At 52.2% G+C, this 15840-nt stretch overlaps 1 long non-coding RNA gene across 1 annotated transcript; it reads left to right on the top strand.

Annotated features, from left to right (window-relative positions):
* Positions 1-699: 699 nt before the first annotated feature.
* On the top strand, positions 700-13522 carry LOC140693581 (uncharacterized). The gene is made up of 12 exons (XR_012069345.1): positions 700-898; positions 2491-2607; positions 3026-3212; positions 3319-3400; positions 6635-6721; positions 7056-7126; positions 8310-8397; positions 10128-10256; positions 10600-10732; positions 11120-11173; positions 11450-11644; positions 13413-13522. It is a non-coding gene; the product is annotated as an uncharacterized lncRNA (long non-coding RNA).
* The last annotated feature ends 2318 nt before the right edge of the window (positions 13523-15840 follow it).

Here is a 15840-nt window from a genome sequence, read left to right as displayed (position 1 = left end):
CTGCCCAGTGTGAGGCTCCTGGGAGGGGCATCTCCTCTCCGTGGGCTCTGATCTAACCTCCCCTCTCCCCCACACCCACCCCTCTCCTCCTGCATTTCCTGATTGATCCCTGGATAATGGTCCATACCAGGAATGACCTGGGAGAGGTTTTATGAGTCTTTAAGTGGAAAAAAAAAAGAAATCTTTAGACAAGTTACTGAAAGTAACTTCCAGCTTTACCGGGAAAGACCTCATTCCAATGTTTAAGGCTAGTTGACAGGGTGTCAAATTGCTTAACCACTCACATCTGAGCAAGTGCTACCTCTCTCTCCAGCTCCCCGCAGCATCCACCTGTGGCAACTTGGCCAAAAGAAGGCAAGAAAGCTCTTTCCCCTCGCCAGCACCAGCGTGGCTTTGGAGTCAGTGGAGGCTGAGAGAAAGAGCCCCGCCCTGAGGTTTGAGGGGCCTCCAGCCACAGCCAGAGGAGCGGGGGTTTTCAGAGTGGCCCAGCAGGGAAACCAGGCAAGGCCACCTGGCCCAAGTCTTCCCTGCCCAGAGAGCCCCATGAACTGCTTTGGGCCACACTCCCCGTTTGGGCCCCCTGCAAAAAGTTACCACGGGAGCCACACCTGAGAAGGCAGAAGGACAGCCCTTTAGCCTGAGGTCCCAGCAGGTGTGTCCTGTGAGACCTGTGGCCACATAAGTTACTTGTCTCTCCAGGTCACTGAAGGGACTGTGCTGGGCATCTTGGTGGTCAGGGACATGGGAACACCTCTAAACTCTGAAGAAGGACAGAGAGACTCTTCCTGGAAGCAAGGATTCCAGGGAGACCCCTTGCCCAGAACTGGGGGACTGTGTCCTGAGTAGACCCCTGGGAGGCAATGTGGGGCTGTGGGGTCCTCTTCTGAGAAGGGAGCAGGTGAGTTTTCCGGGGGTGGGGTCCTGCTTTGTCCAGACATGTCCTTGTGTAAGACTCATTTACAAACACCTCCAAGTCCACCTAGGGGTGGCCCCAGAGGTGGGGGTAGAGGAGGAGAGTGAAGGGTGCAGACTTAGGGCCCCCTGAGCCACCCAGGGAGCCAAGGGTCAGTGGGAACATCTTGGGAGTCTAGTGCAGGGGTGGAGGACGAGCACTAAGAACATGCCAAGTCATGCAATAAAGTGACCCATGACCACGAGACACAGGTGGCCGTACACCAAAAGAGGCAGATAGAAATTTAGACCCAGGATCTGAGAACCTTGAGAGGGGCTGGAGGGTCCCAGGAACCCTCAGGAACAGCTCTTCTAGGGGCACAGACATCCCAATACACACATTTCTCATGGAAGCTTTTTGGGGTGCAGAGTGAGTTACCAGGATCCTGAACTTAGTATGGAATCCCACCCCCTTGTTCATCATGGTACCGGGCAATAAATTGCTGTCATTTGTCCCTGGACATGCACAGGGGAGCTGACTGCTGTGGGGGTCACTGCAGGACTAGAATCTTCTGGTGTCTGCTCTGTGACCACAGAAACCCAGGGGGATTTCTCAACGGGAGAACCTGGAGACCATGCCTGCAAGGACCACCCTCATGGGATGGCCAAGGAGCTCGTGGTACCCAGGTCACCAAGTGACGAAGTTGTGAGGTTGCCTGGGGTATCCTGGGGGCATGTAGATTTCTGAGGTCAGCACGTGGGCCCAGCACTGCTGGATGGTCTGCACAAAGAGGGCCCTGCCCTCCTGATGATGGCTCTTAACACCTGCAGGGAAACTGCTCCCAGGGCTCCTGGAGGTCCATATTGAGAGTGTCCTGCCAGCCTTGTGGGGTCACCTTCCCCTGATGCAGAAGCAGACCTCTCTCCCTTGAGGCCCAGGGGACACCTGGCTCAGGTGCCACCTGTGTGCCCTGGACACGCAGAGCCCCAGAGCTCTGGCACAGCCTGGGGTGTGGTGGTGTCCGGGCAAGAAAGGCCCTGGGAAGGGGGTCATTCAAGGGCAGAGGCCACTCTGCAGGGATGCTGGACCTGGCAGCAATGCACTGCTTCAGTACTCCCTTGGGTTGGGTCTCCAACCTGTGGGATGGAAGGGCCACTCCTTCCTGCGGTGCAGTCGGGGGAACTAGATCCATCGTCAAGGTCAGCCCTGAAAATGGAGGCTGCGCTACCTCCATTCCTGGAAAGAAAATCAGTCCCCTCCAGTCCAGGTGATTCAGAAAGTCATTCAGCAATGTTCGGGGCCCCCACTTTAGGCTTTGAATTTGAGCTGAGCGGCTTAGGAGGCCAGATCCCTGTCCGTGGCTCCAGGAGCAGGCTTTCTGCTGGGGGACAGGATCCTCACAAACACCTGTGTCTTTGTGGGACACCCCCCTCTGACAAGCTGGGAGGCAGGGTGCAGTTGTGGGAAATCGTGTTTACATGAGCAGAGGGCCACCATGTGGTGGGGGCACAGGAGACTGTGAGAATGAGTCCCACAGCCTTTCTGGAATCAAAAAACTGGCAAATGTGAAAAAGTGCATAATTTGTTTTATTGAACAGGCTGCTTATGTACGTTTGGAGGACCAGGTTCAAGGACTCAGCATCCCTCCAGGACAATAGCCTCAAGAGAAGAACAGACAGAGCAGGAGGAGATCTGGGGTTTCTCCCAGGAATGAGGTGGAACAGGGATTTCTGCAGATTTGCAAGGAGTCCCCGACCACTGAGCATGGGGTTACAGCCCCACGAGCCCCTGTCATGTTTGGCTTGGGCTCTGGTTCTGGCCTGCTCATGTATTCTTCCAGCAGAGTTCCAGAAACTCAAAGGGTGGAATTACAGGGGCTGCGTTTGGAACCTAGTGAGGAGTTGGAGGGTCCTTTATATTGAGTCCCTTCATCCTAATCACCGTAGCTGAAGCCCAACACCCCCCAGGCCCCCATGGTTGCCGTGGAGGGAGAACAAGCCTGGCAGGCGACCTAGGGGTCCCACTACTGTGTCCTTCCCTTGTCTTTGTTCCCTTTCACCCCGGAAGGTGTGATTGTCTCGTGTCATGGTGGCTTCCACAATGTCCCTCCCAGTAATCTCTCTTCTCCATCAGGTGGGGTTCCCAACCCCGCTCAGCCTTCTCTGCATGGATGCTGAAGGACCAGGCCCACCTGAAGTTCTGAGCTCGAGCAGTAAGGTGGAAACAAAGAAACCAATGGAAAAAAGAAGCAAGTGATTGTGGCAAAGCTCCCCACCACAGAGAAGCTGCCCTGAGTGGAAGGGAGAGTGTGGGCATGCCCGTTTGTTTCCTATCTCCCAGTGCTCTTAGCTTTCTTATTGCCTACCTGCATGGTTACAACAAAATGATCTGCAAAACTGAAAATATTTACTCTCTCGCTTTTACAGAAAAGGCTGGCCAGCCCCTGGTCCGGTACCAGGCAAGAGATTGGAGTTCCTTTCCAGTTTGGAAACATCTTGGCAGGCCCAGGTTTGCAAAGGTCTTTAAGAGTAGTTACGGAGTTTTGCTTTTAAACTTTTTTACGGCTGTATATACTTGTGAGATGTGGTTGTGATGTATAATTCTGAGTCGGGATTTTCTCAAACTGTTTCTCACTTCTTATACCAGACATTCCTAAATTCCAAGTGGAACTGCATATTAAGGAAGCCATGGAATTTAGCAAAAGGATACAGATCTCATTTCCTTTTAAGCATCGTTGTACCTCCATCATGGCAGTATTTGTTATGTGTTATTGATAGGGGAACTAAGTAGTAAACAGATTAATAGAAAATAGGGGATTTTAGGTACACAGGTTCATCTTTTCAACATTGTTTGTAATATTTGCAGTTTAAGATGACCATTCCTGAGAAACAGGCAGCCTCTTAGAATGAAATAGCATTTCCTCTGAACCATAATTAATTTTTATTTTGTAGACAGCAGGAAGGGTAATAACACGTCACACATTTGGGGACGTCAAAGAGAAAATGTAACTTTCTGGGAGCGCACTCCCCCGCCTCCCCCTGCCCTTTTTACTGTCCCATTCTCCCTGGAAGGCTCTTTCTTATCTTCTGCTCATGGCTCCAGTAACTCTTTCTTCCTCCTTGTTCCTCAGCTGGTAAGGTTAGTTTTCTACTTTGAACAAGCAAACAAGCCAACAGAAGAGAAATTTCACAAGCAACTCCCAGCGCATCCGCTCGCCTTCTGATGTCTGTGACGTCACTCTCGGTGCCCTACCGCTTATTAAAAGTGGCATCGAAAGCCAGTTCCTCCAAAAGTCCCCGAGGCCCCATCCCTCCCATCTTCTCTGGGTTTTCACTCCCAAAACCATCCTCTCTTTCACTGCCTCATCTATTTTGTTCTCCTGCTAGTTGGCACCATCAGTATATAAACGTCCATCCTCTTAAACCAACAGCACTCCTTGACCCTTATTCACCCCCACCAATTGCCACCCTGTGTCTTTGCAGCAAATCTTTAAGGAGTTGTTTAAACTCACTGTCTGCATCTTCTCTTGAGCCATCCCCTTTTACACCCATTCTGGCTTTTCGCCTGATCCCTCGCTCTATGGAAACTGCCCTGTCAAGGCCATCAGTGACCCCATGTTGCTAAATATAGTGGTCAATTTTGACTCCTCATCATGCTTGGCCCCTCGGCAGCATTTGACCCAGCTCTTCCATCCCTCCTACCCCGTGTTCCTGCTTCACTCAACCCCCAGCCCATCTCTCTGTCTGTTTCTGCTTTTGGCCTGCTGGCTGGTCCTTTGCCAATGTCTCCTGTTTTTTCCAAACATATACTGTGGGTGTTCCCCAGGGTGGGTTCCTGGGCCTCTCCTCTCTCTCTCTGCTATTCCTTTGGTGGAAGCAACCCAGCCTTGGAAATTGGCATGCCATCAATTTCTCGATTTCTCCAAAATTCCCTGATTTCCCCTTTCCATCTGAGCCTTTATCCCTGAGACTCACATCACATTCTTTTCCTTTCATTCATCTTGCTTTCACATTCATACATATGTTCTACTATGAAATTACTTTTCCAAATTTTGAATCAGTACATATATATCATGTAAAATGCTCAAATATGTATTATTTCCACTAAGATGCTAATTCTACCTTAGAACATTTCTGCACTTCTGTATTTATGTGAATAAAGCGAATAGTATTTCTACAAGCCTCATAGTTAAACACTGTTAGTTTGGGGCTATTATGTAACATGAAATAATGGTACATCAACATAGTCGTTTTTCATTTATTTTTATGTAACACCGAGATGAGGTTTTTGCCCTGAAGACTGGTTTTATTGAAATTTTACCTACGTTACGGACAGTCAGTTTATGTGAAAGCCCTCATTTCTCCCCTTTTTGATATATGCTCCATTTGGCTATATATAACATATAACTTGGCATGAAACAAAATTCCCAAATCATTCACATAATACAATTAATATGTTTAATTATATTTTTTAAATGTTAAAAAGAAAAAGAAAACAGATTCCTCTACCTATTAGGCACTTCTGTGGCAATATGTAACACACCCCTTAACCATGACATTGAAGAACTGAGCTGATACCAGCCCCTTTCCACCTGCTCAGCCCCACCTTTTCCCATCCCCTTTCCCATCCGGAGAGGACATCCCTCCCATTGTCCAGGCCCAGATGTTGGAACCATGTCCTTTCTCTCTCTTTCTTTTACACTCACAGACAGCAAATCCAGCTTGTTAGAAAATTCTGGATATTCTGTCTTAATTAAATACCTGCTCTCTGCTCCCCGCCCTCCTAAGAGCCACCTTCAGCCTTTCCTGGATACCAATAGCCTTCTGTTTCCATCTTTGCTTTCCTACAATCTCTCATCCACACAGAATCAGAGGGAGCCTGTAAAAACATACATTGGGGGTGGTGGGTGTTGCTCAGTGGTAGGGCGCATGCTTAGCATGCTTGAGATCCTGGGTTCAATCACCAGCACATTCATTAAAATAAATAAATTACTTCCCCCCAAAAAACACAAACACAAAAGCATAAGTTGGACTACATCACCCCTCCCCTCAAAACTCACTAAACGGGTCACCATGTCATTAGGAGCCAAAGTCGTCACAAAGGCCTCAGGACCCGGCGTGCTCTGCCTCTCTGCCCACACTCTCCCCTTCACTCTGGGGGCCTCTGGCTCCGGCTCTTCCTTCTTCCTCCGGATCTATTCTGCTTCAAGTTCATTACTCCGTGAGATCTGCCAGGATTGCCTTATTCTCTCCTGCCTGCCTCCCACCCCACCGCCATCACCCGAGTTTGCTCATATCACTCTTTTTTAAAAATTTATCCAAACTCTTGCTACCCCAACATGATGCCTGTTTCCTCTGCTAAAATTCTGAGCCCCCAGTGATGGGGAGTCATGTCTATTTTGTTGACTGATAAAGCCCGAGAGCCTTGGGAACGGTCTAGTTAGGAGATTCCCGTATGTAGTAGGAGCTTATACACATTTGCTGAATGAATGTAGATGCCCTGGTCCAATCCGATGGAGCACTTCTGTGACGTGCTCAAAGAATAACTCTCCTTTCCACCTGAGAGGGGGTGACAACTTCCCTGGTGATTAAAGGCAAGAATTTTTTGCTTTATGCTGTTAACCTTAGGCGGGGAGACTGGGGGATCTTCATATATATTTTTAAATTTGGTTCACTCTGCAGTTGGTCTTTGGTCTCTGTATAATTTTGAGAAACTCTTTATGAGTGATCATTCTTTGATCAGATTGAACAGGTTCCAGGGGGAAGGACCAAGCCTGTCCCATCAGCCATTCTATGTGTCTTGTCCTGGGACCCAGTGGATGCTCAGCATGTAAGTGAACCGACAGGAGTGAGTGAAGAGATGGGAGCATCTCATTATTGTGGCGGATCTCTGTCCAATGCCTTGAGATTTGGAGAAGGGTTTACGAGTGCAGAAGGGAGAGGTCAGGTCCTCTGTGCTTTTCCTGAGTGCCCTGGCCTTACCCATTCCCCCAGCCCCCTCTGGGCAGCCAAGCCAAGGAGCTGGGCCACCAGGGGTTGTGCTGATCAATAATCCACCTTCACCCCAATTCCGGGGGTAGGTACACATGGTTGTAGACACTGGAGTCAGGTCCTTGGAGGAATTCCTCACCGAACTATGTTTTGGACCTTTTATTTTTCTCTAGAACCTCCAGCTGAAGAAGATTGTTTTAGACACATGAAAGTTGAGGACACCTTCTGTCCCCTCGCAACCCAGGTGGGGCTGGGAGTCTGCTGTTTCTATAGCCGGTGGGATCGTGTTGATTTGGGCATCCCTGTGCCTGAATTCCTGCAGTACACTCGGTGGTAAGGTTGGGGGTGCCTGGCAGGGAGGGAAGCGGGTTGGGAGACTGTAGAGCTGGGCTGATGTTAACCTGGGGTGAGCGGGAGCTTGCTGATGCATGGCATCTCGGGGCAGGGAACTCTCCACACTCAAGAGGGGTTCCCACTCCCGCAGGGTCCCTTTGATCAGGGTGCTGGGCTGTCAGGGGACCACAGGGGTCCCAGTGAGGATTAGGGTGCCTTCAGGCAATGGGAAGTGTGGGGTCCAGTGGCAATTGAATTAACTGTGCACCCAAACCCAGCCCCCACCTCTTTCAGCCTGTTTCCTAATCTGCAAAACTGGAATGTTATTAAACATCTCACGGGGTCATTGATGGGCTGGGACAGACTAGACAGTCAGGAGCTGGAATTCCTCTGTCCCCTGATTGTTTGCCTTCTTTCTGACTATTTGCTCTCACAAGCTCAGTCTCTCTGTCTCTCGCTCTTTCACTTCTAAGTGTCTCTCATGCTCTGGTTTCATTTGATTTCCAACCACCGCCCCTCCCCTCCGCCAAACTCCAGATGAGTGAACTTGATTTCTATGTGTCAGTTCCAAATTCCCAGGAAAGATGCTCTGTCACCCTCTGGATCTGCTGTCCAACCCATGAGTTGTGGCCAGAGGAGCGAGTCCCTCTGGGACCAGCAGAGGGTCTCTGCCGAGCCCCCAGCCACCACTGTGGGAGCACATAGCTCTCCTTGGAGGAAGTACTGGCTGTGACCTTGTGTCACTAAGTGTGAATTTATGTCTTCTCTTGAACCACCTTCATCCTCCTAAACAAAGATGAAAATTAAACACTCCCGGGATTTGTGTCATGGAACACTCAGGGTGGGGGCTAATGGGGCTGGAATTTCTGCTGTATTTAAGGGGCTACAGTGAATCCCCAACGAGAGCCTGCAAAGGGAACAGCACCAGCCCCACCCGGCACTTAGGGCGCTGAGTCTGCGTGACGTTGAGCCAGGCTTCTGACCACAGCTCAGGGGTCTGGTCTGACCAGTTAGCCTTTGAAACCAACCAGCTTTGGATTCCTCAATCCCACCCTGAGGTTTTACCTGAACCATCAGCTTCTGTATCTCTGAAGACAGATGCTGAGGACCCTTCACGTAAGCCGTTCGCACAGCCCTGTTCAGGCCTTTGTGCTGCACGGTCTGCCCGGCGAGCTGACCGAGGTTGGTATTTTACTGATGTTAGAAGTAGTCTGGTTTCCCGATGTACTGTTTCACTGAACAAGCAACAGAAGCCACTTCTCGCTGATAAAAGCAGAAAAGGGACATAATGAAAAGATACTGGGAGGGTGTGTGGAGTGGCCAGGACCGGAGCCAACCCAGGAGCTGTAGGATGTGTTAGGGAGCCCCAGGCACCAGGCTGGGAGGGGTGCTACCGGGCCCCCTGCCACCCCAGAAGGGACCCCCCTCCACCCGACCCTCCACCTCACTCACTGCAGGTTCATGTCCCGGCAGGGCCAGGTCACACTGAAGCCACCAGCACACACCTCAGTTGGGGAGCTGGCCCCGTCTGAGCTGCGGGCGTGCCTGGTGTGGGGAGAGGCCCAGTTAGAGGAAGGCAGTTCCCCTACTGTTCCGAGTTAAGGTGCAAGTCAGTGCCCATCACTCAGGAGAGCCAGGCTGGACGGACCTCATTGTGGTGACTAGGCTGTCTGAGTTCACTTATTACTTTCTACGTTTGAAGGCCCTGGAGGGAGAAAAAGTGAAGGTTCTAGTACTTATTTTGTGTTTCCCACGTACCAGGTGTGGTAAGCAAGCCACTTCAGACAAGGCCCGGAGCAACCACGTAAATAGGCCACGGAGCAAGTCGTGCAGTCAGGCCTCTGTGGTCCCGAAACCCGTGTCCCCATCGGCTCCATAGTTACCAGTGGAAACTAGGGGGATTTATGGGACTGTGTGCTCCTGTGAGGGCTGGGATATGTGTGTTTAAGTCCACATCTTCAGAAACTCGGCTAGAACCACAGCCACTGATTGCACGGTGGCAGAGGAAGGGAGGATTCCAGCCTCTGGTCCAGCTCGTGTGGAGCTCAGAAGTTCTTCCTCCTGTCCTGAAAATAACACCAAATCTGAGGGAGCTGCAAACCCACTGCTCTTCTTAGATCCCAGAAGACTGAGGGGGAAAGCTGCTTCCAACCCAGAGAGGTTGCAAAGGGAACAGCGGGCAGGCTTGGAGAGTCACAGCTCCCAAGGCAGAACCTGCTTTTGTAAGAACCCCGGGGGCAGGCAGATTTAACAGGTCCCTGAGGCCAGCAGGAGGCTCAGTGTGGGGAAATCAGAGTGTGACAACTCCAGGGGGCCAGTCAGAGGGGCCCCATGCTCTTTTTCATGTATTTTACATCCAGGACCATGTCCTGTTCTCAGAATGAAGGTCAGAGGATAACTCCTCATGCTTCCTGCCTGGAGAGGAGAAAATAACTGTATTGAAATACACCCAGAACATTCTGTTTCATTGGGGGAAGTTGTTTTTTGTTTGTTTTTTTAATGAGAAATTATTTTACCAGAGCCTAACCAACCTGGGAGAAGGGAAATCCCTTCTGTGTCACCCAAATTGGGGTGGGGGGAAAGAGACACACTTGTGGAGGTCACAGCTCAGGGCACAGGCTCAATGAGAACTAATCACAGGACTGCAGATGCCCTGCTCTGTCCCGCTCCCCCAACACCTTACCTCCATGTCAGTAGGGCCCGTGTGTAATAACAGGAATAATACTAACAGAAGTAAATGTCTCAGGAGTGTCTAGGGAAAACCCAAAGACAGCGGGGAGATGAAAACAAGGACACACAGGCTGTTTTAGCCTCTCACACCAATAGCTGTAGCAAACTACACACAGCCCAGCCCCAGCAGATAAACAGACAACCTCACAGAAGAAATTATTTATTTTGGTTCTCTTACCCAGTGCATTCCATGGTGCATCCTCGCCTAGAATTGAGTGGAAGCAAGTCCATCTCAGAAGGGACATAACTGAAGAGGGATGGCTTCCCAGACTCTGAGGGGCAGAGAGAGCACCAGCCTGGGTTAGAGAAAGGTGAGGGGTGGGGTAGGGTGTGGGCTGCCTTCTTCCCCATATAAGGAACCTTCCTGAGGCCAGCACAGTAGGAGGGAGGGCCATGGGGTGGAAGCAGCCAGACTTCATCCTGAGAACTGTTGGGATGCCTCAAAGGGACCATTCAGGTGCCCAAACTGGGCCCTGATTGAGGGAGCCAGTCGGTCTGACTCAGAGCCCAGGACTGAGGTGGGCTCACAGCAGGCCGGTATTACTTGGCCGGATCCATTTCACTTCTCCGAAGCCCTGTGTAAAACATGAAGCGTGGACGGCCTGGTGAGCACAGCTCTGCCCTCAAGACCGGTTTCAACTCCTCTCTTCCCAGAGAACAGCATCTCTGAACCCGTCCTGGGTGACCTCACAGAGATCACCCTAGTGGCCCAGGCTAGTGACCGGGAACATGTACCTTCCTGCAGGCAACCCCTGACGTCCACTGATGCATCATATACTGGCAAAGAGTGAGTCACTGTGCATTGGTCTAACAGCAGAGGCTCTGCCAAAGGCCCAAGAGGTGGTGTGTGGGACATGCAGGGGTGCAGGAGTGTAAGCAGCGCAAAAGTGTAACTGGTGACAGGGGTGCAGGGGCTGTGGAGGGCGCAGGCATTTCAGGGGATGTGGGGGAGGAGGGATGCAGAATTGCAGAGAGTAGCAGGGGTGCAGAGGTGCAGGGAGTGTAGGGATGCAGGGAGGTGCTCAGGGACCTGGCCAGGATTAGAAGGCAAGTGCACATCCTTGCAGTCAGCCTGACCCCGGTAGGCTATTGCAATGCTTTTGGGCGGCGGCGGCGGCGGTGGCGGTTGGGAGGCTGCCCGGGCAAGCTGATCGATTTCTTCTCTTCCCTGCAGCCTGGCCTGGGGTGGGGCTTGGCCGCCGGAGATTCACCAAATGTTGCACTCCAGGTAAGCTTGCTCCTGGTAGGTGGGGCGGTTAGGTCAGAGGGCGGTGGCAGCGGCAGAGGGGCGGAGCGGGTCTACCCCTGGTGAACGGGTGGAATAGCTGCCTTGTCCCGGCTGCTGGGCCTGGGAGCGGCCTCTTCTTCCCCAGGTCGCCGGACACTCCTGTCCCACTCAGCTTGCTGAGTGCGGAGTGGGGGCGGGGCCGTTAAGGTGCGGGACCCACGGGGGGAGGGAGGCTGCCGCGGGGGAGCCGATCAATTCGCTCCGCTCTCCCCGGAGGCGGAGCCAGGGGCGGCTTCTGCTGCCCTAGAGGCGGGACGCGGGTCTCCAGATGAACTTGCTCCTGGGAGGCGGCGGCGGAGGCGGCAGGGGCAGGGGATGTGTTCCAGGGAGTTGCTCCATTTCTTCTCTCCCCCACGGCCTGGCTTGGGGGCGACGTCTGCCGCCGGAGATTTGCCTGAGGTCCGACTCCAGGTGAGCTTGCTCCTGGGAGATGGGTGCAGTGCGGTCAGGGGGCTGGTAAGGTGGTGGCTGCAGGCATAGGGAGGCTGCCCCGGAGGAGATTGTGGATTAGCTCCATGTCTGCACCGCGTGGCCTGAAGGCGGCCTCTGCTGCTCCAGGTCCCGGGACACCCCTGTCCCACTTTGCCTGCTGGGGGCGGGAGGCAGGGTAGTCAGGGTGCAGGGGTGGCGGTGGTCGGGGGCCTGCAGCGGGGGAGCGGACCATTTGCTCCCATCTTCCCCGCGTCTTGTCCTGGGGGCGGTCGCTGTTGCCCTGTGTTATGAGACGCGTGTGTCCTAGTCGGCCTGACCCCGGGAGTTGGACTTGGTACTTTGGGGGTGGTGGCAGCAGCGGCAGGTTTTCCCATGGAACTTGTCCATTTGCTCCCACTTCCCCCCATGGTTTGCCCTGGGGGCGGTCCCTGTTGTCCCAAGTTCGTCGGACGTCCATCTCCAGGTCAGCCTGCTCCCTAGAGAAGGCCACTGTGAGGTCATGGGCAAGAGTGGTGGCTGCTGCGGGGGTAGGGGCTGCCTTGGGGAGCTGGTGGATTGGCTCCCGTCTCCCCGATGGCCTGGTGTGGGAGTGGCCTCTCCTGCCCCAGGTCACCAGACGCACCTGTCCCACTCAGCCTGCTGGGGGAGGGGCGCCCTGGGCGGTGCCTTTAAGGTGCGGGGGTGGCGATGGCGGGGGTAGAAGACCTGCAGCGCGGAGCCTGTCAATTTGCTCTCCTCTTCCCCGTGACCAAACCTGGGGGCGTCCTCTGCTGCCCAAGAAGCCGGATGCCCGTCTCCAGGTCAGCTTGCTCCTGGGAGACGGGCCCGATGTGGTCGAGGGGCAGAGGCAGTTGCGACGGCCGGCTGCCCCGCCTAATGGGGCCACTTCTTCTCCTCTCCCCTGACCTGGCCTGGGGACGTCCTCTCTGGCGCAAGATTCGCCTGACACCCCACACCTGGTCTGATTGCTCCTGGAAGGTGGGCGCGGTGAGATCAGGAGGTGGAGAGGACAGGGGCTGCCCCTGGAGAGCTGGAGGATAAGCTCCCATCTCTCTGCAGGCCTGACGTGGGGGCGGCCTCTGCTGCCCCTCGTTCCCAGGTCACACTTCTTCGGGTCATATTTCCCCGGGGTTGCGGTAGGGTGCGGGGGCGTCGGGGTGTTGGCGGGGGTATGGAGCCTGCCGCTCGGGAGCTGGGGGTTTAGCTCCCATCTTTTCCGCAGATTGGCCTGAGGGCAGCCTCTGTTGCTCCAGGTCGCAAAGCAATTTCTCTGACAGCTTAGCCACCGGAGGTGGGCAGGATGGGCTGAGAGGGCTGAGGCAGCCGCCAAGGCAGCGACGGAGGGGGCTGTCCCTGGCCAGCTGGTCAATTTGTTCCCATCTCAACCTTTGCTGCAGCAGTTTCGCAGAACGCCCTTCTCCAGTTTATTCTTCTCCAGGGAGGTGGGCGCAGTGCATGCAGCCCGAGGTCTGGGCTCTCCCTTGGGAGGGGCAGAACTCTCTTGTTCTCCTTTGTCTTTATTCTTCAGCGAAGTGGTTACTGGACGCAATTCTTAATTCTGAGAAAGTGTAGCCTGTGTTATGGAAGAGCTGCTGGACAGTGAGGTTTCTGGGTGGATTTTCACATCAGCTGATGCCCCAGGCAGGCAGGAAAGCTATTACTCAGAGCTTCTTAGTCTGGGGTTGGGGATGGCCCCGCCATCCTCACCATGCTTTTTAAAAATGTGTTACTCCCCTCTTTTTCCTAGGTGACATTTTAGGTTATTGGGTCTCAGATTGCTGACACACTCATCCCTGTTCTCAGACATCTTTTAAACTTGGGTGAAGTGATAAGTAGGGGAAGATGATTTACTGAAAGTTAAGAATACTTAAATTCACATTAAAGCTACATTCTGTCAATCTTTCTAAAATGATTTTCCTCTGATTCTAAATCCACGACCTAGTGAATGTTGTACTCCTGTGTAAATTATTGATCTTCACATCACATTTGTTGAGTGGTCAACGAGATTTGTTAATTAGATTATTCCTGAAAGGAAAAGTTCAGGCTTTACAGAGTTCCTTGTCTGATGTCACCCAGGCAGTCACAGTAGAAGACAGAGCTGATATAAAAATCCCTCAGCTGCCTGAACTGCAAAGCTTCTGGGATTACTGATCCCTGAAATGCAGGTGACTCTTGATGATAATCTGGGGGATGGTTTAAATGATCAGATTCTTCCAGTCCTATAAATGGGTTCCGTGGCCCCAGCCCCGGGAGAACTGGACATAAGGGCCATATCGTGTGTGGTGGGATGGGAAGGCAAGGTGTAAGAGCTGGAATCACTGAGATTCCACACTCGCTAAACACAGACTTCAGAGCCTAATTGTTGTCAGGTTCTGTTCTGGATTTGAGAGTGTGTTCATACATGATTCTTGCCCTTCTGGAGTCACTGCCTGGGTGGAAGTAACCTTTACATAGATCTGTGGAGGATGACATTTAAGTAGATGGGCTGTTATGGTTCTCAATGTGCACAGGCTTGCTCTTCCAGGCACTCGTGGGACTAACGCGAGTCATGTTATTCACTCATTCACTGGTTTATTACCCTTGAATTGATCACTCGTCCCACAGTAAGTGAAACAAGGTAACAGGAAGCTGAGTTTTGTCCCCTCTCCTATCACTGATTGTTTTTCAGTCGGGCGCCCTGCGTATGCATTGTGAAACGGTGGTATTTCGTGCCCAATGGGGCAGCACTGTCAGTTCTGAGAATCAGGGGAGACACATGGGTAGGACAGCACCCTGACACACATGGCACCCCCCATCCCGTGAGACAGAATTGTCGATGCTCAGGTGACCCGATGTAGACTGCGGTGCTAAACCTGAGCATGTTTAGTTATCCTGGTGGCTATGAAAATACAGACTACCAGTCGCTACCTCTGGAGACTCTGAGGGTGTGCACCCCAGGATTCTGCATTTTAAGAAGCACTTTAACGAATCCTGATGAAGAGATCTGAGTGTCCCACGGAGAAACACTGGTGTGCGAGGCACCAATATTGAGGATTCTCAGGGAACGATGTCTTTTTAGGATGGTCCATGGGCCCTCACTTTAGACTTTTGCCTTGGGTTTAATTGTATGTGTTCAGAAGTGATGTCTTTCAATTCCAGTGCATGTCAGCATGCTCTGTGCAGGGATTTACTCTCAGTAGATGGCAAAAACTATGATTCTTCAGGTCACCGAGCTACACTGTGAACGATATTTTATTTTGGTTTTCTTTGTAGCAATGCAGAGTCTCCCGAGAAGAGATTTAGACTCAACAGCTTTGTGTCAGACTTTGGAAGACCGCTGCTGCCCAAGGTGTTCTCTGGCAGTGCAATGACGAATCTAGGTCCCTCTTTCACTGCTACATCAATGAAGTGGACCACTTGGACAAGGCCAAAGCTGGTATCGCTACCATAGCCCTTTACAGTGTTATTCGGCTCCAGGAAGCCATCAGATGCAGCAGGTGGCCAGAGGAGGAGCCGAACAGACTCATGAAATGTGACATCCCCAACTTTATCAACACGGACCAGAACTCTGCCTTTGTGGAAGATGATTTCCTGATTTTGTAACTACCGATTGTTCTAGAAAATAAGCCAGTTGCCCAGAACTCACACAAAGACTTGAATTGAGAAACGTGCTTTCTCAGGTATCTTTCTGAAGATGTGAAGTCTGTCTTTGTATGGAAGGAAGTCCCCTTTCACAAAACTGAATGTGTTTGTGTCTGAGAGAGGGAAATGGAGACAGAAAGACGAAGAAGCAGAAGAGAGCCCCCTCAGAAGAGATCTAGTTAAGGTGAGTTTTTGTGCCTTTAAAAAACATTTGGGGTTTTAGGGGGAACAAAGTATTTACACTGTCTTATTCTCCTCATTGGAAACCTTGGCCCCGTCGTCAGAGTCAGCGGCCTTGAACGGGGGTTGCACGCTGCGTTTCATCTGGCACTGCCACTTCCACGCTCTGCCTTTAGCACGTTGCTTTGCCTGTCAGGGTTGCCACCCTTTTAACTGTAAGGTGAGGAGTCTGGAGTAGATGATCCACCCCAGCTCTGCTGTTTTGCAAATTTCTGATTTCGTATTCGGATGAGTCTGGGATACACCCAGAGCAGTATAAACCAGGCCCTACCTCCTGCCTATTGCTGGGGCATCCCTCAGGTCTGTGCCTTCTA

This window comes from Vicugna pacos, unplaced genomic scaffold, assembly GCF_048564905.1.
Source record: "Vicugna pacos unplaced genomic scaffold, VicPac4 scaffold_19, whole genome shotgun sequence".
Classification (NCBI taxonomy): Eukaryota; Metazoa; Chordata; class Mammalia; order Artiodactyla; family Camelidae; genus Vicugna; species Vicugna pacos.
This window is presented reverse-complemented; position numbering and strand designations above follow the sequence as displayed.